Below are 22,412 nucleotides of genomic sequence, written 5' to 3'. Positions count from 1 at the left end.
TTGTTTCACCAAGCAAAGGGCACAAGCTATGTGTCATGTCGCTGCCACCATCAACATTATTTATTATTAATGACAGAGGTCCAGGCAATGTGTCATTTTAAAAAGAACCAAATAGAAGTTATTATTACAGGTGCACTCAATGTCTTTAACTCTTAACAAAACATCCTACGCCATCCAACTGCCAACCCTCTCTCTCTGCCCCAAACTAAAAAAAAACACCACACCAATCCTCAGATCTGAAACTCTCAATCTATTTATCTCCTCCCCCTACAGAGACTCTTATATTTAATGGCTCCGCCTCTCCAGCACTCTCATTGGTCCATGCAGATAACACATTAATATTCATGACCTGGGCAGATGTCACAGCGGTTCTGAGAGTTCTTCAGCCTGTTCCTTCAGTACTCTCGGATGCAGTTCATCCAGCCCTGGAGATCTGAACTTGTTCAAGATGGTAAGGTATTCCTTGACTATTTGTTTATCCATCTCCAGCTGCAATCCTGCCCCCCCCCACACTTCCAATTTGTTTGGAAGTTCATAGTCTGTCTTACGGGAAAAGTCTGAACTAAAATAGAAATTGAGCACCTCTGCCTTTTCTTTGTCCTGTTATCATTTTTCCATTCCCATCTCCAGATCTACTAGGACATTCTGCTCCATCTCTCTCCCACCTACAAAGTGCAGATATGAGGTTGTAGTCTACAGCAGCTCTTTTTTCCATTAGGAAAGACAGAACAATGCAGTGTTGGCAAAGCATTATGGAGTTCTGGAGGGAATATGTAATTCGTATTCCTCAAAAAGGTTAAGCAGGTTATTAATTCATCATAAGTGGAAACAAAACAATTTTATTACGGAGAAACTCCAATTTTCTCTGCTATTTTCTTTCTAAGGAACATCCCAGGTACAATGTGATGACAACGCTCGTTGGTGCACACAGCCCCGTCTAATGTAAACCTACCTATTTATTTCTGAACAGAGCATTATGTTCCTTTTCTTCAGAACTAGAAAGTCCTTAAAGTGATTAAAAAGAGAAACACGTTTACAAAAAGAACAAGACAAGATTCAGCTTTAACTGTATTGCACCCAGCCAGAGCCTCAACACAGTGACACAACACAGTAGTGGACACATATACCTACACTATGAGGTCCAAAATAGGCCACCTAGCCATGCACTTTGTGCTTTTTCAGCTGGGGATGCAGCGCTCCTTTCTTTATCTCACCACATGCTTGGTTTCAGAATAGTGCCTATAATGCCAACCTAATGAAGCTGACCTTGTAAAATCCAAAATTTATGGACCAAATGTGGTCTAGTAGTCACAGAGCTGCTCTAGATCCTGGGCAAGCTGGTTGTTGTGAAGATAAACTGAAGGGTGGTGGTGAAAAGATGGGTTATAAATGAAATAAATCAATAGCAAGGAAGGGGAAAGGAAACTCCTAGTTCATACTTTAGATCTGGAATGACCAGTGTAAGATATTCCAACCAAACTGAAACACATCTGGGTCTACTTCTAACAACAACTTGCACTATGCCAGGATGAGTAAAGAAGACTGTAGCCCTTCAGTGGTTGACTCTTGTCCTACCATCATGCAATAGTGACCACACCTTCTTGGGGCAATGGGATTTGGAGTACAACATCTGAAGGAGTTGCAGGTCCCCTTGCCTGAGCTACAAGAATCAGAAACTGTGGCTTTTCATTAGCAATGTATATTTGAATTTGGAAATATTCAGAATTCACTGGACAATGTCATATTCAGGTAGTTTCAAATAGATTAGAATCAGATGATAGTTCTGAATATCTCTGATTCATAATTTTTAGAGTCCTATTTACTTTTATAGATTAGAAAGCAAATGGCTAGGTTTCTGCTTGCTAAGGGAAGAAATGAAAATGAAACCTATTTTTTAGACATCCTCATTTAGAAATGAAACTTATAGACACTCTGATACCAAGGGTAGTGGGGCAGAGAACACAGTGTCTTCTGATTGGGATTGTCATGGGTTTCCCAAGGGAGGTGTGCTAGGGTGAAAGCAAAACCTGTAAATGATGTTTGTCTGCACCAATGAAATCTAGAAGCAGGCACAGTCTTCAGAAGGGGTATATTTCCAATGGAAATGGTTCTTTCCAATGGAAAGGTGGGCATAACTTCTTATAAATTCCCTGATCATTTGCTGGTGCAAGCCTACACTGTAGCAGTTTTCTCTGTGTATTTCACTGTAATGCGTTCTACGTGGGGCTACCTTTGAGACTGATGCAGAAGCTTCAGATGGTGCAGAATGCAGCAGCCAGACTTCTTAGTTGGATGAGAAGACATCAGCATATTTCTCCCACTCTGGTTGCCTTGCATTGGCTGCCCATTTGTTTCTGCATTGATTTCAAAGTGTTAATGTTGACATATAAAGCCCTAAATGGTTTAGCACCTTGATACCTAGCAGAACACCTTCTCCCACCTAGATCTACTCGAATCACTTGATACAGCCAGGAAAGGCGGCCGAGGGGCCTAACGCCGGGGAGGCCCAGAAAGAAAGAACAAGAAACCGGGCCTTCTCAGCAGTGGCCCCTCGACTTTGGAATAAACTTCTGCCGGAAATTCACCTGGCACCCTTCCTGGGTGTTTTTCAGAGCCAACTTAAGACCTGGCTCTTTAGGCAGGCCTTCCCTCCAGTCACCACTTGATTTTTTTTCTATCTTAACTTCCATTTTGCTTTTCTATCTTGAATGCCACTAATATTATTGATTTGAATTGTTGTTTAATTCTTTATATGTTGTTTTCATGCTTTTACTGTAAGCCACCCAGAGTAGATGTAGTCTAGATGGGTGGGATACAATGATGATGATGATGGTGATGGTGATGGTGATGATAATGATAATGATAATGATAATGTTAATGTTAATGTTAATGATGATAATAAAAAATTAACCCTCAACTTACATTTATATTCTTTACATCTCATCTTATATTGTTTCCTTAATATAGTAATGAATAAAATCTAAGATGAGTAAATTCATAGATTAATATGTTGTAAATCAACAGGGAAGCATTAGGTTTTGGGCCCTTTCAGGTATATCAGGCAAGAGAATAGGATTTTGTTATATATAGACAGATATGTTAAACTAACAGGTTTTGTGTCTGTCTGTGTGTGTTTGTGATTTTCATTGGAAGGGTCTGTGTTCTGCTTTAACAGAATCAGTCTTTGAGTAGAGTCTGCAAGCAGTATGAAATGTGGGCATGGTAGAAGTAGTACGCACTTGGGGAAGGCTGCAAGAATGCTGCCTGCACCCACTGTAGTAGTTTCTCCTGAAAGAGTTAGGAGAGAAAAAGGGAAAAGATAGTCTACAACTGCTATTCTGAACCCCAAACAAAATTTGTCACCCAAATACCTTGCTCAGCATGGACACTATGAAAGAACAGCAAGCAGCCATATAGGGTGTGTGTGTGTCTGCCAAGGAGGTGGTAAAGAAGCCTCTTGTTCAAGGTGAGACAGATATAAGTGAACTTTAGATGTATTTCAGTGATGTCTTTGTGCAAGGCAGACAGGGCAAGGGGTAAAAAAGTATGGTGAAGAAGGCAGTTTTCTCCAAAAAAGCTGAGGCACCAGAGAAGGACAAGGATGCAATCATCACTCAGACTGACACTCACATCTTGGGCAGCAGCAGTATTGCTGCTTTTTTATTTGGGAAAATGAATTATGAAGAGGATCAGACATTGCCTTCTGTATCCATATCATGCAGCTCCCTCATTTTCAGGGGAGGGTTTACCCCCAGCCTCCTTTCTCTGCAGAACTATCCTGTGTAAAGCAGCATTGTGGGAACTCCCCTTCAAGTACAGACATATTTGATGTGCAGTAGGAGAAGGCTGAGCAGACTCTGGTGGGTATTATTCCAGACACTGATATCACCCCTGCCCCTCCAGCTGCACTTGACCCACTGGTTACTGGAACTGATGACCTGCAAATAGCAATCTTGGTTGAAAAATATGCAGTAAAAAAACTAGAGCTCTCAAGAAAACAATAATCTGGTAGTATTTTCACCCCTGCACAATGGATGCACTCACATGGCTGAGTACACACTCTGCAAAAAGGGTGCACAATCACAGGCAGGACTTGGGCTGTCTCTCCAAAGCAGCATGCTCACCCACCTGAAGACTCAGCGCAGGGCACGGATGTTGCCAAAGAAGTGGGCACTGTGGGGCCAAGGAGCTTGCAGAGTTGTAGGAGAAAGTCTTCTGCAAATATAGAAATGCTAGGAATACTCATCATCAAGGGGAAAATGATAGCCCTGGTTGACCAGCCATTCTCCCTAGTGGAGAATACTGGTTTCTGTAGGCTTGTGGCAGAACTGGCACCCTTTCCACATAACATTGTCAGTGGCAGCTACTGCTTGACGTATAAAGCAGTATCTGTAACAAACACAGATACTCACACAGTCAAATAGCTAGTTAGAAAATTGGTGTTAACATAATAGATCAAATTGGAAATGGGAACTAAGCAGCCTCCATTTGAGAGAGGGGTGCGGTCACTGAAAAGGCCTGCTTTCTCACTTCAGGCAGGCATAACCAGCAGAAATAAATGTAGAGATTTTGATATGAAAACGTGTTAAATATTAATGTTGTATAGTTAAATGTAAAATGGTTGATTTTACCTGAGTCACCATACTGATTGTATTCAGATGCGGGTATCAAGGATTAAGACTTAATGTTGCACAGCTGTGTACATGATGAAACTTTGTGTAACAGAAACTGAAGTAATGTATTTTCTGATTGGTCACAGAACGGTACATAAGTCATGTGTAAAATGAACGACTTTATCTGCTGTAAGTCAGATCACTTTTTTCTATGCTGTGTGTCGCTTCATCTCATGTTATGCTGCCAGAGGAATGTCTGTTCTCTATGTATATATACATAAATAGATTAAGATGGTTTTACTCTCTCAGTGTCATAGTATCATAAGTATCTCTGCTAACCAATATCTCCTTACTCTGCTGATGCTATGAGAATACACGTTATAATCAAAATTCTCAACAATAAAGCCTACTGGAATCAAAGGATTTTGCACAGCTAGTTCTGTACAGATTTATGGTCCAGGGAAGTAAAGCACAAATACTGTGATCTGTGCAAACTTAAACTTGGGAATAAATCTACTGAATTCAGCAGAACTGGTTTTTGAGTAAATGTAAATAGACAACAGATAAAACCTTGTTATTTGTGGACCTAGTACCAGATTTTTATAGTAATGCATCAAAAATTGAAATTCTGACTGAGGATAAAAAGAAAATAAGCAAAAGAATGACAGATGTTTGAACAAAAGAAACAAAGAATATGTATAATCAGTTTTCCCATTATGAGGAGAGCCATGCTTCAAAGATCAGTGAGAATGTGGATGTCACAGCTTCCCCCTCTTAGAAACTGGGGGGGGGGGATTATTGTTTTCTCAGATTTCTCTGAGCGAGGTCCCCCCCTCCCCAAAAAATCTCCTGATAAAGTTTGCAGGGGTTCTTTGAAATTTCAGTCTTTTTCTTTCTTTTTTTCAATGTCAAGCTGTCAATGATCCTTACAATTGTTGTGTAGACTGGCATCTGTCGTGTACAGAGCTCACACGGAGAGGGCAGAAGAATACAAAGTTGCACAGGGTTGTGTCAATTCCTGCATAGGACGACATCTTTCAAACACAGCATTCATCTGGAAAGGGAAAAAAAAAGCCAAGCTGCACAAGATGGTTAAAATTGTACAAAACAGGAACCTTTGTGCCCAGGAGTTACCAAAAAAGGGTTCGCTCTTTGCAGAATCTGGCAGCTTGCTGTATAGAACAATGGACCAAAAGCAAACAAACCAAAAAGAAAAATGAGACTGGTAGCTCATTTTTTGTTGAAAACCAGGAAATCTTGCAGGGAGACCACTAGGTGAGAAGTTTCAGCATGGTGAGACCTAGAAAGTCACCAAGTACAAGACATTTTGTACCTACATGTCGTATTTCTAGCATACAGACATATTTCTGATTATCTGAAAGCAAATTAAAATTAGGTTTGGGCAGCTTAGCAATGCCACTCATATTTTGTTGAAAATAAATTTGAAGATGTATAGAAGGCTCTCGCCCAATAAAGTGGCATATTACATTGAGTGATTGCAAATATAAACTAATGCTAAACTTGTGACTCCATCCAGAAACCCCAACCTCCTCCTTCTGATTGTTGCCCACAGAGGATACACTTCTTCTTGTATCAAAGGCAACTCTTTTATTTTTAAGGTCTCTAAAGGTTCAAAATCAACAGTCAACTCTGCCTTTCCAGCCAGGGCTTGGCTTTTACATTATTTCTCATTAGTTAACCATGTGTCTCTGAAAACAGGGAACAGAGTAGAATTAACGTCAAAACTGGAACTTTGTACTCGAAGGCTTAACTTCCCATTTTCATCTTTATGGGTTGGTGTGGCAGATAGACCCATCCCCTAAACCGCTCCAAAACCTTCTTGCCTGGGGCTGGTCTGCTAGGTGGTCATAAGGGAATCATCTGAGGACGTCTCCCAGAACACTCGGGAATCTCCTATTCTCTCTATTACACACATCTCTTTCAAATCTCTCCCCCTCTTTCTTTCTTCTTCCATTTCTTCAGTCTGCCCACAATAGGGTGTGTTTTTTTATACAGTTGTCTTTTCCATTCTCTCTCTGCTACTTCTCTGTTGACCCATTCTCCCATCCACAGGTCCTCCTTTACAATCTCCTCCCAGCCTTCCTCGTTTTTTTTTTCTTATCCTTCTTTTCTCCTCCCCAACAATACTCTTTTTCACCTTCCCAGTCTAACTGTCCTCTCCCCTCTCCCCTCTCTCCTTTTATCCCTTTTTCTTTTCCCGCCAAAACAGCTCCCCTTGTGGTTACATCTTTTCCCTGTTTTTTTTTTTGACCATTTTTCTTTAGAAGTCAAATATCCTATTCCGCCCCCCCCCCAACGTTTATAAGTGGTAATTCTTCTGCACTTTCTTATGTTTCAGACAGCACACCTCTGGGACCTAGTCCCACAGTGTCTTTGGTCTCACATACCTCAAAAATACAACCTGGAAAAAATATTAAAATAAGTTCCAACTCAGAGAGGAGTTGGTTGCTGCTTCTCTACAGCAGCACCATCACCACCCCATACCATAAAGGGCAAACTCACAAAGAGGATAAGCCACTATTCTGTATCTTGAACTACGTTAGTGATGAAAATGAAGAAGTTCAATCTCCCAACAGAATGGTATTCAGGGATGAAACAATATTTTATCAAGTTTTGTCTTACCCTTAGTGACTTACAAGAAGACCTACACCAGACATGACTGCTAGAAACAGCAATTTCACCCTTAAGCCAAATAAAAAGTATTTGAGACAGTGAGTGTACATAATGCAAAACATCACATACATTTATTCATTCATTTATTTATTTATTTATTTATTTATTTATTTATTTATTTATTTATTTATTTATTTATTTATTTATTTATTTATTTATTTAATTTTATTTATATCCCGCCTATCTAGTCAATAGACCACTCTAGGCGGCTCACAACAGGGGTACAACAATAACTAAAAATTAATTTACAAAGAAGAAAACTTTCAACCATGAAATTATAAACTAAGATGTTCAAGCTTGATTTTCCTTTTGGGAAGAGACAGAGTTTTGAAATAGTAAATTACAAGTAGCATAGTTACCTGTAGCAAATTCCTTTATTTTTATTTTTATTTCTATTTTTTGTAGTGGGGGCATAACAAAAGTGCATTTCAAAGTAATGGAAGTGTGAATTGTCTCTCTTTCACTGTAATGAGAAAATGCTATATTTTAAAAGGTCTTTGCAGAGATATTTTGAGCAGAATCCATCAGTTTGTATGCCACTCTCTTATCAATTCTAATGTGAAAAATAACAAGGAATGTATGTATTCAAATAATATATCAGAAAATTATTTGTACCAGTAACATTACTGCTGACAGGGTGGGCACTGTTTGTAATAAGCTACCAAGAGTCACTTTCGTCACACAGAGGTATGCAGGCACGCATACATGCATACACACCAGTCTTTCTCATGCTAATTTGCTGTTCAAAGGCTCAGGCAATGGTAGAGTAACTTAGCTGTATGGTAGCAGGGGGGAAAAAGGCTGAGAGGATTCTGGAAAGGTAGCTATGTGGTAATTTATTCCAACAAAAAGAACAGAGTCTTGCAGTATTGGGCTATAAATTTTGTAGGCCGTAACCCTGTTGCATTCATTACACACAACAGAAACTATGCAAGTGGCAAAAGGCATTTTGCTGGCTCCTTGTTGCAGGTGCAGTCATCCTCTGCTCATGCAACAGGCCTGGACACATGTTCAACCAGCTGGTGATGAAATTGTGAAAATCATCTATGCAATTGTTCTTATGCTTGCTGTATTTTCCAGAAGGATTTTGGCACTACTCTTTTCAATTGTAGACAGACGTACATCAAAATCCTACTCATTTTTTTACTGCAGCAGCCCATTCCACCCATGTTTGTGTTTATTTATTTATTTATTCATTGGCACTTGCACAAGGGGGCATTCATTAACCTACTTGCATGCACAGAAGACCCATTGCTATGTGAAAGCAAGCTGGAGATCACATAGAGTGCTTTGTCTGTGGAGTTGTCACATTCTGCGTTTCCAAATAGAATTCCACCATTAGTCTTTCTAAGTACAGATGCAGAGTTGTTTCATGTACTGTTCTCATGCCTAAGGAACTACCCAGCTTGATATTAAAAAGGCAGGACAAGTTCTTTCAACAAACATTTTGAAAACTGCAATAAATAGGAAAATGTTTCGTTTGCCCCACAATTACTTTGTCTATCATCTCATTTGAGAAATGTCATCTTTTTATACCACTTGCAAAGCTAGTTGCCAAATCAAGGTTAGGATTCAAGGCATTATAACGCTTGCTTGTTTGTACAGTGAAAATGGTATAAGAGCATTGTGTTGACCATACACTCCCATATACAGTCTCTTCTTTCTTTCTATTGTGTTCCAGTTTCTCTTGAAAATTGGCCACCAAACCTGACACACTGCAGAAGATCAAGGGCAAACCTTCTTAGGAAGTTAGACTGGAAGATATCATCCCTTAACTATAATTTTTTCCCCTAGTTGTGGGACAAAAAAGTAGAATTAACAGTCCCACACTACACTTGGAGAGTATGCGTTCAACAAAAGTGTCTAACCTCAGTACTAGGTAGAAATGCTTTTTCGGCCTTAAAATTCATTTCGCTTCAGTGGAATCATATCTGGAAAGTGCCCCATATCCAGAAGCTTATTAACTTATACAGTTAATACATGCTGTAGCTGTGCAAGTGCTACTTTGGTAGAGTGAACTGCCCCAGAAAAGCCACTTTTTGGAATGTGTGTAATAAAAGCAAAATTGCTTGGCTTCACAAGCGGGCTCTTGAACGGTAATTAAGTTACTATTTTTTTAAAATCTCAATTTAACAGTAATGTTAAAGCTGCTTTTGATTTTTCTCTTTTATTTGATGTTCACACAGACAGGTTTTAGGTTCAACTGAACAGCATGACAGTTTCTTGAATTATAACTCATCCCACTCAACACATGTCGTATCAGCTTTCTAAAAATGAGCAGCTACCGGTTGAGCTGTCTGGCAGTTTGAAAAGCCCCAAGTTGGGTGTTAGCAAAACATCCAAACGTGCAAGCAATTTTTAACTGTGTGACTCACAGAAAATGGCAATTTGGTTACTAAAAACTGTAAATAATAATAATTTAAAAACCAGGAAAATGCTGATACTCTAATACAGCAGTTTGCTTAGGGGAAAAAATATCATCTCCACCCAGCTATTGTCAACCAGAGTATGCTGCTTTCCATTTTCATGGCCCATTGAAAATATCACATAATGTTTTGGTCCTAATATGTCATGTTGGCTTGGGCATAATCAGTACCCCAACAGAAAAATACAATAGACTTGCTGAGATGTTTTACTGTCAGTCTTTTATTTTCCTATAAAAAATCAACTGGGAAAACATTTGGAGGACCACATATTTCCCACATTGCCATAAGCTACAGCTGTAAATGCAAATGCAGCATCCGCCATGTTGTAGTCAACCTCTCATGCTGTCCATTTCATTCCTGTTTTTCATTAATGGAGGCTTGCTGAGTTGTTTGAATGTGGAGTAACTGGTCACTCTTAACCATGTCAAGTGAAAGTATGAGAACTTCAAGGTATAATTTATGAAGTTTTTTGAAACAGAACATGGTTTAGCACCATGCCTGATTGCAGCCTACAGTTTTCTGAGGATTATAGACAACTTTTGTAGTTGTATAGTGAATTAATAAATCAAAATGATCGGTAGAAACTTATCCTGTCACTAATATTTTAATACTGATTTTTTTAAATAAACCAGCATTCTCATGTTTACAGTGCTCATAGGTGATCTTTTGAACATGATGGAGAAATCTTTAGAAGCGGTCAAAAATATTCTGATATGGCTGTGAGAAAGATTGGCAATACAATACTTTTCCAGGCATCAGAAAGTTCTGGCAGCCTTTGCATGTGCAGGGAGGGCCAGTATGAAGAGACGGCATCAGTGGGCACCTGCCAAGAACCATATATCAGCAAGGGACCAATTACTGGCTCCAAAGCATCCTCACTCTGCTGCTTCTCTTTGCTGTTGCTGCCTGTCATCTGTAATTCTGATGCCGTAGGTTCCAGTGGTTGATAAGGTCTCAAAAATGTATAATAAGAATTTCAAAAGATGGACTGCAATACATTATTAATAACATCTATGAACTTTCTTCCCATAGCTGAAAAAAGGTAATTGAAACTACTTGAACCCAGGTGGGATCTAAGTGATATGGTTTGCCATTGTTTAGTGAATGAAAACTGGTGAAGCCGGTCACTCAATTAATATTTCATTAACCAGTTCTTAATTTCCCTTCTATGGAAATCTAGCTAGCTTGTGTATAACTAAAGCCCTCTTCATGCATTCATTCATGAAGTCATCAAGGGGCTGTTGGATTATGTGGGGCCTTGCTCAGCTTGAGCAGAAGTAAGATTCCTCCAGAACAGAACAGATTGGAAATGAACATTCCTGTGGACTGATTAGTCCTTTGGATTTGCAAAGGCACCGAGGACCAAACAGTATGTTTCACGAAACTGATGTATTCCCCCCCCCCCCAGGTTGTTCAAATAATTCATATCCTAGAATGAGGAGAGACGAAGGAAAAGGAAGGGTGTTGTTTTTTTGATTGTAAGCTTTAGGTTCTCATTAGAAAGTCATATGATTCGGAACGGCCTGAAGTAATATGTCCCAGGATTGATGTTTCATTAGTTTTCTTGTCCAAGAGCAGTGATGCTATACTGTTTTGGTGGTATTAATGGGGCCAAGCAGGATATCCACTTTGAAAATGATGATGTTCAAGTCCTTCTGCTTCTGCCACTGTATGTGCCGCGTCTTATCATCCACCATATCCTGTTGCACATTCTGTGGCTTCTATGCCAACAAAATAGAAAACAAAGTTATGACCTCTTTTTTTCTTTTTTTTTTCTTTTTTCTTTTTCTTTTTTGTCATCAAAACACCCCATCCTTGCATCTGTCCTGTAGGTTCCTTGTACAAGTCTACTGACAGTGCCATTTTCATACAAATTTATTTATTTACTATTTTATTGAAAATATTTATATTCCTCTTTTCTCCCCAAAAGGACCCAAAGCAACTTACATCATTAAAACATAATTTAAAAGTTTAAAACAGTAAGTGTACAAATATTTAAAAAGAATTGAACAGGTATTATATTAAAATGGTAACTAAGATCAATAGTAAAATACATTTAAAACAACAGAGCACAACAATCCATTTAAAACCCCTCTCTGACCACCAGTCATTAAGGAAAAGCCTGCCTGAAGAGAACGGTTTTTGCCTGCCTGCGGAAGGACAGCAAAGATAGGGCCAGTCTGGCCTCCTGTGGGAGGGAGTTCCAGAGTCTGGGAGCAGTGACAGAAAAGGCCCTCTCCTGTGTCCCCACCCATGTGAGGGTGATGAGACTGAGACAAAGGCCTCCCCTGATTATCTTAATGCCCAGGCAAGCTCACAGAAGGAGATGTGGTCTTTTAGATACCTTGGACCCAAGTCATTTAGGGCTTTATAGGTTAATACCAGCACTTTGAATTGTGTCCAGAAATGGACTGGAATCCAATGGAGCTGTTGTAACAGGGGAGTTACAGTATATGTTTTCTGTAACCATCCCCAGTTAACAATCTGTCTGTGACATTTTGGACCCTTTGAAGTTTCCAAAGACTTTCCACAGAGCAAGTTACAGTAATCCAACCGAGATGTAACTAGGGCATGTCTCACCATGCCCAGATCAAACCTCTCAAGAAAAGGGAGTAGCTGGCACACTTGTTTTAACTGTGCAAAGGCAGTCCTGGCCACTGCTGAAATCTGGGCATCCAGGCTCAGAGTGAATGCAGGAACACCCCCAAGTTACATGTCTGTGTTTTCAGAGGGATTGTAACCGCATCCAGCACAGGCTGAAGCCTTATTCCTTCATCTGGTTAATGACTGACTAGGATAACTTCTGTCTTGTCTGGATTAAGCTTCAGTTTATTCCCCCTCATCCAGTCCATTACTGACATCAGGCACTGATTTAGAACTGAGACAGCTTCCTTGGATTTAGATAGAAAGGAGAAATAGAGTTGGGTGTCATCAGTATACTGGTGACACTGAATCCCAAAATTCCAAACAACCTCTCCCAGTGGTTTCATGTAGATGTTAAATATCATGGGGAACAAAACAGAACCCAAAGGCCAATGGCCAGGGCATTGAACAAGAGTCCCCCAGCAGCACCCGCTGAGTTCTCTACTCCAGGAAAACAGTGCCTCCAAGTCTTATCCTGGAGAGGTGGCCTAGAAGGATATCATGGTCGATGGTGTTGGAAGCCTCTGAGAGGTCCAGCAGAACCAACAGTGACACACTTCCCCTGTCCAGTTCTTGGTGTAGGTCTTCCACCAAGGTGACCAAAGCAGTCTCTGTCCCATAACCAGGCCTGAAGCCAGATTGAAATAGGTCTAGATAATCCATCTCATCCAGGAATCCCTGGAGCTGAAAAGCTACAACCTGCTCCAGCACCTTGCCCAAGAATGGGATATTAGAGACTGGACTGTAATTCCCCCATATTGTGTGGTCCAGGGAGAGTTTTTTCAATAATGGCCTTACTATTGCCTCTTTTAAGCAAGCTGGGATCCTACCCTCATGCAAGGAGGAATTCTCTACCCTTTGGACCCACTCAGCCATTTCCTCTCTGGCAGTTTTTATAAGCCAGGCCGGGCAACGGTCTAGCAGAAAAATGGTAGCCTTCTCCTCTCCAAGGGTCCTGTTCACATCATCGAATTGCAAAAACTGAAACTTATCCATCAGCACAGGACAAGTAGGAGCCATAGTTACATCTGCAGGACCTGTATTAGCTGCAGTAATCAAGTCAGAGCAGATCCAAGCGATTTTGCCTGCAAAGTGCTGGGCATATTTTTCACAAGTTGCTGAGTGGTCAGCACTATCTTCCTGTGGGCCATGAGGTAACAGGCCATTGATCACTCAGAAGAGCTCTGCTGGCCAACTCTGTGCAATCCCTAAACCCATTGAGCTGTGTAGGAGGAAACAAATTATCCCCTCCCAATAATTTAACTCTTTATCCAGCCAAATGGTGCACCTATTCTTTTAACTTCTTCCAAGTTTTGTAACTAAGGCCACCTTTCTTATCATAATGATTGCCTGTGAAAATTCATGGGAAACCATTTCTTTTTTCTTTTCCTTTTTTTCTTCTTTGGAGATCCCTAAATTGTAATAATTAATCTTGAACAAAACCCTCTACGTATATTATTCCAAAACTCAGCAGACAGGAGTGTCTGCCCCCAAGAATAAAATAAAATAAAATGCAGGTTCCTCAATAAAAATTAAACACCTGTAATACAAAAGTAATTGCACCTGTTTGTTTGAATGACTGATGTAATCTCCTTAGGATCACTACTGTGGTGTACTCAATAGAGTGATGGACTAGGAGATCTGGGTTCAAATCCACACTCAACCATGCAAATGCACTGGGAGTGGCAATAGTACAAGCACATACCTTGAAAAGCAGATTAGAGTCACCATATGTAAGTTGGATGCAACTTGATGGCAGATAACACACAATTTATCTTAAGGTGGGCCCATGCCTGTAAATTTAACCCAGTTTGGACAAACAGCAAATTTTTACTCATAGCCATTTATTGATTTCTGGCAACAGTCAGTGGATGGAAGAAAGATTTGCATTTTCAGATTAAGGTGTTCATTTAGACTGGAGCTGAAGTGGTTGGCCTCCAAATTTGCTTAAGCCAAATAATATAGTTTTCTAATTCAACAAATTAGGATCAGAATTAACTCTTCTAGTTGGTGCACATTCCTAATTTTCAGTTTTGTTTTTTCTTATACAAACTTTATATTTGTGTGTGTGTGTGTGTGTGTGTGTGTGTGTGTTTGTGTGTGTGTACATAGATGCATGTACATGCTTTTGTGTGTGTATGTATGTGTGTGTGTGTGTGTGTACATAGATGCACGTACAGTACATGCTGCCTAATACACACACATGTATTAGGCAGCACAAAAGTCATGATTTCTCTTAAATCCTTTCAGCTGCTGTTAGCTACTACATGCATTTCACATTTAGAGAGTATTAGTGGCAGAAAATTTAAGTTTCTTTCTATTTCTTTTCTATTATACATCTTATTTTTATGTGCTCCTTCATAAAACACAGAGTTGAGTTTCTGACCTGGGAACATCACTGCTCCTATGGCTGCAATAAAGGTGTCTAACCAGCAGTAATGTGTTCTTCTACGTATATGCCAAAGAAAATTTGAACCAACTGGAGGGTGTCCTGTAAAGAACTACAGTGACTCTAGATTTGTAGGAATGTATTAAACCATTGTGTATCCTTAAAGGCAAATATTTGTGAGGTCATGCACAACAGAACAGAGCAAAGACAGATGTTAGTCTGTATCAAGTTCAAACAGAAGCTGTATAAAATGTTTATTTTGGATTAATCATAAATTGTCCATTTAATCTTGACTTTCCTTTTGCCAATTTTTCCTACCAGAAAAAAATACTGCTCAATGTTCTAAGCTTTCCTTATTGTTCCGATTCCTTCAGCTTAAACAGTTGCAGAGACAAATGAATCTAGTGTAACAAAATCTAGATGAACTTCCTTATTTATTCACAATTTGCATTGTTTGTGACCTACATCTTCTTGAACAATGAATTTTCTATATTTCTTTTCTGTTCCTTCTCCATCGACTTTCAAGGGAGCATTGCAGAAGAATGTATTGTCAACATCAGTTTCAATGAAGCTTTAGTGCTTAAAATGCTAGTCTTCCTAATTTTCCCACTTCAGTCAAATCTCTGTAAAGATCCCATTGTCTGCAGCCTTAGCAAATTCACAGACACGTGTGAGTGAGGACACTTTACAACAACACATTTGAGACAAATCTTACCTGGCAGTCTTTGTTTATTTATTCAAGGCAGAGGCCACACAAAACAATTAATCAAATACAAAACAAATTTAGGAAATAACCCATAGGTAAGTACATATAAAATGCAAACTGGTTTACAAAAATAAAATTGTAATGTTTACAGAAGTGTGCCAGATAGTTTGCCTAATAATGGACAATGTCAAAAGTATTTGGCATATCAAATCTTTCAAGGTCCATGCTGAGGGTGTAGAATATATTCACATGGATGTGACATTGCCTTTCTTTCCTGTGCTTGAAGAGAACTATGTCATTGCATTTTCGTAGATTCACTTTGAGTCTGCCAACTCCAATCTGTTGCCTATTAAGTGGCACCCAGGCAACCCAGTACTCTGTGTGAACAGAGCTAGACATTCCTGGATTTCTATCCCTTTTAAGAGGGGAGGTGGATCTTTCTTTCCACATTAAAATTCTAAGATTCTTTGCTGGCAGTGATTTCTGTGGAGACAATGTATGAGAGAAGAAAGGGCTTACTTCCTCCCCATATGTCATGATCTCAGCTTTCATCTCATATTACTATTTTTTGTAAAGTAATAATGTGAAAACTATTGAAAGCACATCTTAATGTAATACAGTATGTTGTAACCTGACCTGATTGTCTGGTTCATGTTTCATATTCTACTACAAATGTACTGTATGAGCTGGTGAACAGTTATGGCTATGTACCATGCAATACTGTACTGTCATTTGCATTATCAGAATATACCTGCACGCCCCACTAGATAGAAACCAAATGTACATTTTGGTTAATATTGGCTTCACACTCAAATTTCAAGTAATTGAGTGAAAAATGTTGTTCATATTACATTGCAAGACACAGAAAAAGTGTGTTAATACCTTCAGTAGCTAAACATGTTCTTTAGCAGATTAAAAAACAAAATAATCATCATGCACCATCAAGTCAATTCTGACTTATAGAGACCCTTCCCAGAGTTTTCTAAATAGAGAATATACAGAATTGATTTCCTATTCCCTTCTTCTGGGGGCGCCTTGGGACTGTGTAGCTTGCCCAAAGCCACACAGGCTGGCTATACTCACAGGAGACACAGTGGGAAATTGAACTCTCAGCTTCTGGTTCTATAGCCAGATATCTCAATCACTGAGCTATACCTGAAGAATAAACACCTTTTTCCTTGAACAGTCACTTTTACTCTTCACATTGATTAGCATTTCAGAAGTCTGGCAACTTAGGAAGGAAAGTGTTGCGCAAAGTATGCTTACATTCTTGCATCACTATGACTGATGCCATTTATTCACAGCTTAAGCAGATAGTCTTAGAGCTGACCTGCTAGGGAAAGTAGCAGTCGCCCAAAGGTACATTACCTCACAGAATTTAATTCCTGCTCTTCCTGCTGGATTAATTCTGGTGTTTGCCTGAAGGCATGTTCCAATTGGTGACAAACCTCATGCGCTTCTCAAAAGAGATTACTAAATATATATGAAAGTTTTAAGGTGTTAGGCCAACCTGTTATGCAAAGGAGATTTGTGACTGTACATTGGGGGACATTTCCTTTTCTTGTCCTCTCTCCTCCACCCCTCTAGCAGAAAAGCCTATGTTCCAACCATTCAAGATTCCAAACTGTGATTTAAGAATAACATGAAGTGCCTCAGAAACTGAAAACACTGCCTTTTCTTTTCCTGAGAAATGCCAATAGAATAATGTTGACACATCAGAGCACAGCCAGCTATTTTTAAATGTACTACAAGTTAAAGGCCAGTATTCTGTTCAACATTTACACGTATTGAACTCCAGCTGTTGGACCTGCCAGAGTGATCTGATGGGGCATCACTTGTGTCCTTGGTCATGTACAGCTGGCACCTTGTTAGAATGATGAAAGAGCTTTTGTGTTTGGAGATTCTACATGTGCATAAATATTGAACATACTGGTCAAAATATTTTTTCCCAGGAAAACCTATTTTTCCAGGAAAATTCATTAGCCAAAGTAGCTGAAAATGAAGTTCAAATCTGCAGCCAGGTAGTAATGTCAATAATAAAACATAATAGAGGATAAAGATATGACTAAAAGATTGAAGGAACTAACCCTAAATCTAAATTATCCCATTAATGTGTGCAATTGTTGGCTCAGTGGCCCTCACCAAAAGTCCTATTCAGGTGTTAAAACCTTATAAGGAGAAGGTTTGCAATGGGGTGGGGATGTAGAGCTGTGAGTAAATACTCCCATGTCTTCACTCCACTGGGAAGACAGGCATGCCTGTGTGCATATACAGCCAAAATCTGCAGTGGTTGTTTTAAGCAAGTTCTCATGACTTACAAGATTTCAGGAAATAAACGTCTTGCCTTATTAGAACCCCTGTTTGCAAAAATGGTAGAAGCACATCCAGTCCAACGAACTTAAAATTTCTGCTATAGATATTCACTGAGAACCTCTCTTCCAGGTGGGGAGGGGATAGGAAGGCAGGGCTTACACACGTGGCTTCATCCCCCGCCATGCTTCAACCGTGCTCAGACTTGGGCTGAAGTAACTGACCAGGCCTAAGCTTCGTGTCAGTCTGCCTCAAGCTTCCCTTCTTGCTTCTGTTCCCAAGAATTTGACAATATTTTAAAGCCCACAATGCTTGATAATTTTTGATAATTTCTTTTTTGAAGAATAGAACTGTGAAACCATGTTCTCTTGAAAGAACCCTGAAACTCCGTTCTGTTTATTTCTCCAATGTGAAGAAATGTAAGGAAATAATCCCAGCTATTTCTCCAGATTTCAGAGAAAAATATACATTTGCAATATAGTTCTTCTAAATTATTGCTTTTTCAGTTATATATCATGTAAAGTGACAACAATGTTCTTGAACTATATCTAGCCCTACAGCAGCTAATCATGGCCAGATGTAGTAATAGACTGCCTTATAGCCTAAAGTCTTGACCATGTAAATAAACAGAAGAATATCTGTCCAGATGAGAAGATCAACCTGGAACTTTGTATCGTGTGACTCTTTGCTTCAGCTATACAGTTCTTTCACTTATTGAAAAACTGCTGGTTCCTTGCTTGCTTTGGACATAAAACACTGTTATGGGTATGTGCCCACACCAGTAATAGCTTTTGGGCTTGTGTGATTTTAAAAGACATCTTGTAGAAGATACTGTTCTAGACACTTGGCTATATAATTTGGAGCAGCTCAAACTTTATTGTGTGGCACACACTCTCTGTTCCTTACCCTTTTCCTACATAATTCTTTTCTTCATATTTAGGTTATTATTGGCTTAGGTGTGGTGCGCTGACAATATCCTACTTATAAATAAAGAGTTGGAGTAAATGCAGTTCAACACCTTCTCAAAGCAAATACTCTCCTGGAAGTCTACATGTACTCTTTGGGATTGCTCAGGCCCTTTTGTGAGTTTATTTCCTTATTTATAGATATCAGCTGGAGTAATCATGCATTAATGAGTGTTTTGCAAGAACAACAGTTGCTGTAGAATATTTCTTAAAATGCTGATGGACCCAATAAACCCACCATGGAGACAGAGCATATGGACTATGTGCATGTATGTGCCATCAAGTCACATCCAACTTATGATAGCCTTAATAAGATGTGCATTAGGGTTGTGAACCTATATGCTTCTAAAGGGTTTTAAAGGGTTTTTCTTGCTTTTCCCCCTCCCCTGGGACTTCCCAATAAGCAAAACATCCTAAGTTTCTTTCCACAAAATCCTGCAAGTAATTCCTCAGACATAGTGCAATGTTTGATGTCATTCTCTTTAGGATTCAGTAAAACACTGTAATGCAAGCAAACAATAAATGTTAAACAGATTACCTGAGCATTGGTCTTTATGGGCCATTACTTGCCCTTTAAGAACAGAAAAGCAAACAATGAAGGTTATGGTGAGCCTCATTTTGCAGAGGCAAACCCACCCAGGTAACAATCATGGGTCCTTTCCCTCCTAACTCTTCCTGTACTGCGGGACTCCGCTTGTTTTTCTATTCTTTTACTACAATACTTCACATAGCATTTTGAATTTATTATCATGTTACCTGTCTGTTGCTCTCTGGACTTCCAAACAGAAGCATTTACAGTATGCCCTTTTCACCAATTTCCTGTACAAGACTCCATTTGATCGTCCTGCACCACTTGTGTCCATGAACTTCTGTCTTTCTTCTTGCTCTTGTCAATTTCAAACTCTTACACAGGTCAGTTTCACAGAATTGTATACTATCCCATGGAAAGCTGACTAATACAGCCATTTGAAACTGAACTGAAATTGATAGGAGCAACAAAGAGATACTAAAATCCTGCAGAGAACAATATTTCAGTCATAAGCAATAAGCCTATCAGCCTAAATCTTGTACATGTAATTGATGAGCTGGGCAAAAACTTCCAGTGCTCAGCATTTTTCCCTGCTGCTTCTCTGGGATATCCCCCAGTCTCCAGAAGAGTCCCAGAATCACAAGCGTGAGAAGTAAAAATTGCCTGGATGAAAAAAAATAAGTGTTCATTTACATCCCTCTTGTGAAAACTAAGCTGAAGGACTGAAACCACTCTGGCATAATCAGACACAATCCTTGTGCTCAAGGTAGCCAATTCTTTTGTTTTCCTCTTTTATTATCCTGTACGTGCTGATACAGACTAACATATATACCTTTTTTAAAAAAACAGAGCTGAAACTACTAGAAGTGTAATTACAAAGGCCAAAATTGTCTCTATCATAGCGCTAAAGGAGGTTTGATTTTTGGTAATTTTGGTGATAGTTATTTTGTTAAACTTACAATAAACATCAATGACATTTATGATTGACTATCTTTACCTAGATATTGTCATTCCTCTGTGATATCAGGAAAGATAGTAAGGCTTATTTGAAGTAGGAGTATTATTTATAAGGAATTTCTTTTAATTTGTTTTCTAATTTCTCCCCTTCCCTGTGGCCAGAAATTTACCTTGGGAAACTGGGACAGGGAGGTGGCTTCCTCTTAAATTTCAGGGACAGTATCCCTGCATGAACTGCTCCTGTCTTGCAACAAAGGAAAAGAAAGATGGGATTAGCAGAGAATGATTAGAATCCATAGTAGAATTTCTTTTCCCATTAGAGATTTGAATTACAAGACTTTATGACCTTGGAAAACTCAGCAGTGGCCAGAGGATTGGAAAAGATCAGTCTACATCCCAATCCCAAAGAAGGGCAGTGCCAAAGAATGCTCCAACTACCATACAATTGCACTCATTTCACATGCTAGCAAGGTTATGCTCAAAATCCTACAAGGTAGGCTTCAGCAGTATGTGGACCGAGAACTCCCAGAAGTACAAGCTGGATTTTGAAGGGGCAGAGGAACTAGAGACCAGATTGCTAACATACGCTGGATTATACAGAAATCTAGAGAGTTCCAGGAAAAAAACATCTACTTCTGCTTCATTGACTATGCAAAAGCTTTGACTGTGTGGACCACAGCAGACTATGGCAAGTCCTTAAAGGAATGGGAGTGCCTGAGCACCTTATCTCCCGAGAAACCTATATGTGGGACAGGAAGCAACAGTTAGAACTGGATATGGAAACATTGTGTGTGTTTAGTCGTTTAGTCGTGTCCGACTCTTCGTGACCCCATGGACCAGAGCACGCCAGGCCCTCCTGTCTTCTACTGCCTCCCGGAGTTGTGTCAGGTTCATGTTGGTTGCTTCGCAGACACTGTCCAGCCATCTCATCCTCGGTCGTCCCCTTCTCCTCTTGCCATCACACTTTCCCAACATCAGGGTCTTTTCCAGGGAGTCTTTTCTTCTCATTAGATGGCCAAAGTACTGGAGCCTCAGCTTCAGGATCTGTCCTTCCAGTGAGCACTCAGGGTTGATTTCCTTTAGAACTGATAGGTTTGTTCTCCTTGCAGTCCAGGGGATTCTCAAGAGCCTCCTCCAGCACCACAATTCAAAGGCATCAATTCTTCGGCGGTCTGCTTTCTTTATGGTCCAGCTCTCACTTCCATACATCGCGACAGGAAAAACCATAGCTTTGACTATTCGGACTTTTGTTGGCAAGGTGATGTCTCTGCTTTTCAAGATGCTGTCCAGATTTGTCATCGCTTTCCTCCCAAGAAGAAGGCGCCTTTTAGTTTCAGGGCTGCTGTCTCCATCTGCAGTGATCATGGAGCCCAGGAAGATAAAATTTGACACTGCCTCCATATCTTCCCCTTCTATTTCCCAGGAGGTGATGGGACCAGTGGCCATGATCTTAGTTTTTTTGATGTTGAGTTTCAGACCGTTTTTTGCACTCTCCTCTTTCACTCTCATTACAAGGTTCTTTAATTCCTCCTCACTTTCTGCCATCAGAGTGGTATCATCTGCATATCGGAGGTTGTTGATATTTCTTCCGGCAATCTTAATTCCGGCTTGGGTTTCTTCCAGTCCAGCCTTCCGCATGATGTATTCTGCATATAAGTTAAATAAGCTGGGGGACAATATACAGCCTTGCCGTACTCCTTTCCCAATTTTGAACCACTCAGTTGTTCCATGACCAGTTCTAACTGTTGCTTCCTGTCCCACATATAGGTTTCTCAGGAGACAGATAAAGTGGTCAGGCACTCCCATTTCTTTAAGAACTTGCCATAGTTTGCTGTGGTCCACACAGTCAAAGGCTTTCGCATAGTCAATGAAGCAGAAGTAGATATTTTTCTGGAACTCTCTGGCTTTCTCCATAATCCAGCGCAAGTTAGCAATTTGGTCTCGAGTTCCTCTGCCTCTTCGGAATCCAGCTTGTACTTCTGGGAGTTCTCGGTCCACATACTGCTGAAGCCTACCTTGTAGGATTTTGAGCATAACCTTGCTAGCGTGCGAAATGAGTGCAATTGTACGGTAGTTGGAGCATTCTTTGGCACTGCCTTTCTTTGGGATTGGGATGTAGACTGATCTTTTCCAATCCTCTGGCCACTGTTGAGTTTTCCAAACTTGCTGGCATATTGAAT

The 22,412-nt window shown here is 39.9% G+C and overlaps 1 long non-coding RNA gene across 1 annotated transcript; it reads right to left on the bottom strand.

Annotated features, from left to right (window-relative positions):
- Positions 1 to 1,074: 1,074 nt before the first annotated feature.
- On the bottom strand, positions 1,075 to 21,011 carry LOC144589252 (uncharacterized). The gene is made up of 2 exons (XR_013545285.1): positions 20,403 to 21,011; positions 1,075 to 11,454 (listed from the first exon to the last, which is right to left on the bottom strand). It is a non-coding gene; the product is annotated as an uncharacterized LOC144589252 (long non-coding RNA).
- Positions 21,012 to 22,412: the final 1,401 nt, after the last annotated feature.

This window comes from Pogona vitticeps, chromosome 4 (genome assembly GCF_051106095.1).
Source record: "Pogona vitticeps strain Pit_001003342236 chromosome 4, PviZW2.1, whole genome shotgun sequence".
NCBI lineage: Eukaryota > Metazoa > Chordata > Lepidosauria > Squamata > Agamidae > Pogona > Pogona vitticeps.
The sequence above is the reverse complement of the archived record's forward strand: the minus strand, read 5'-3'. Positions and strand labels throughout refer to the sequence as shown.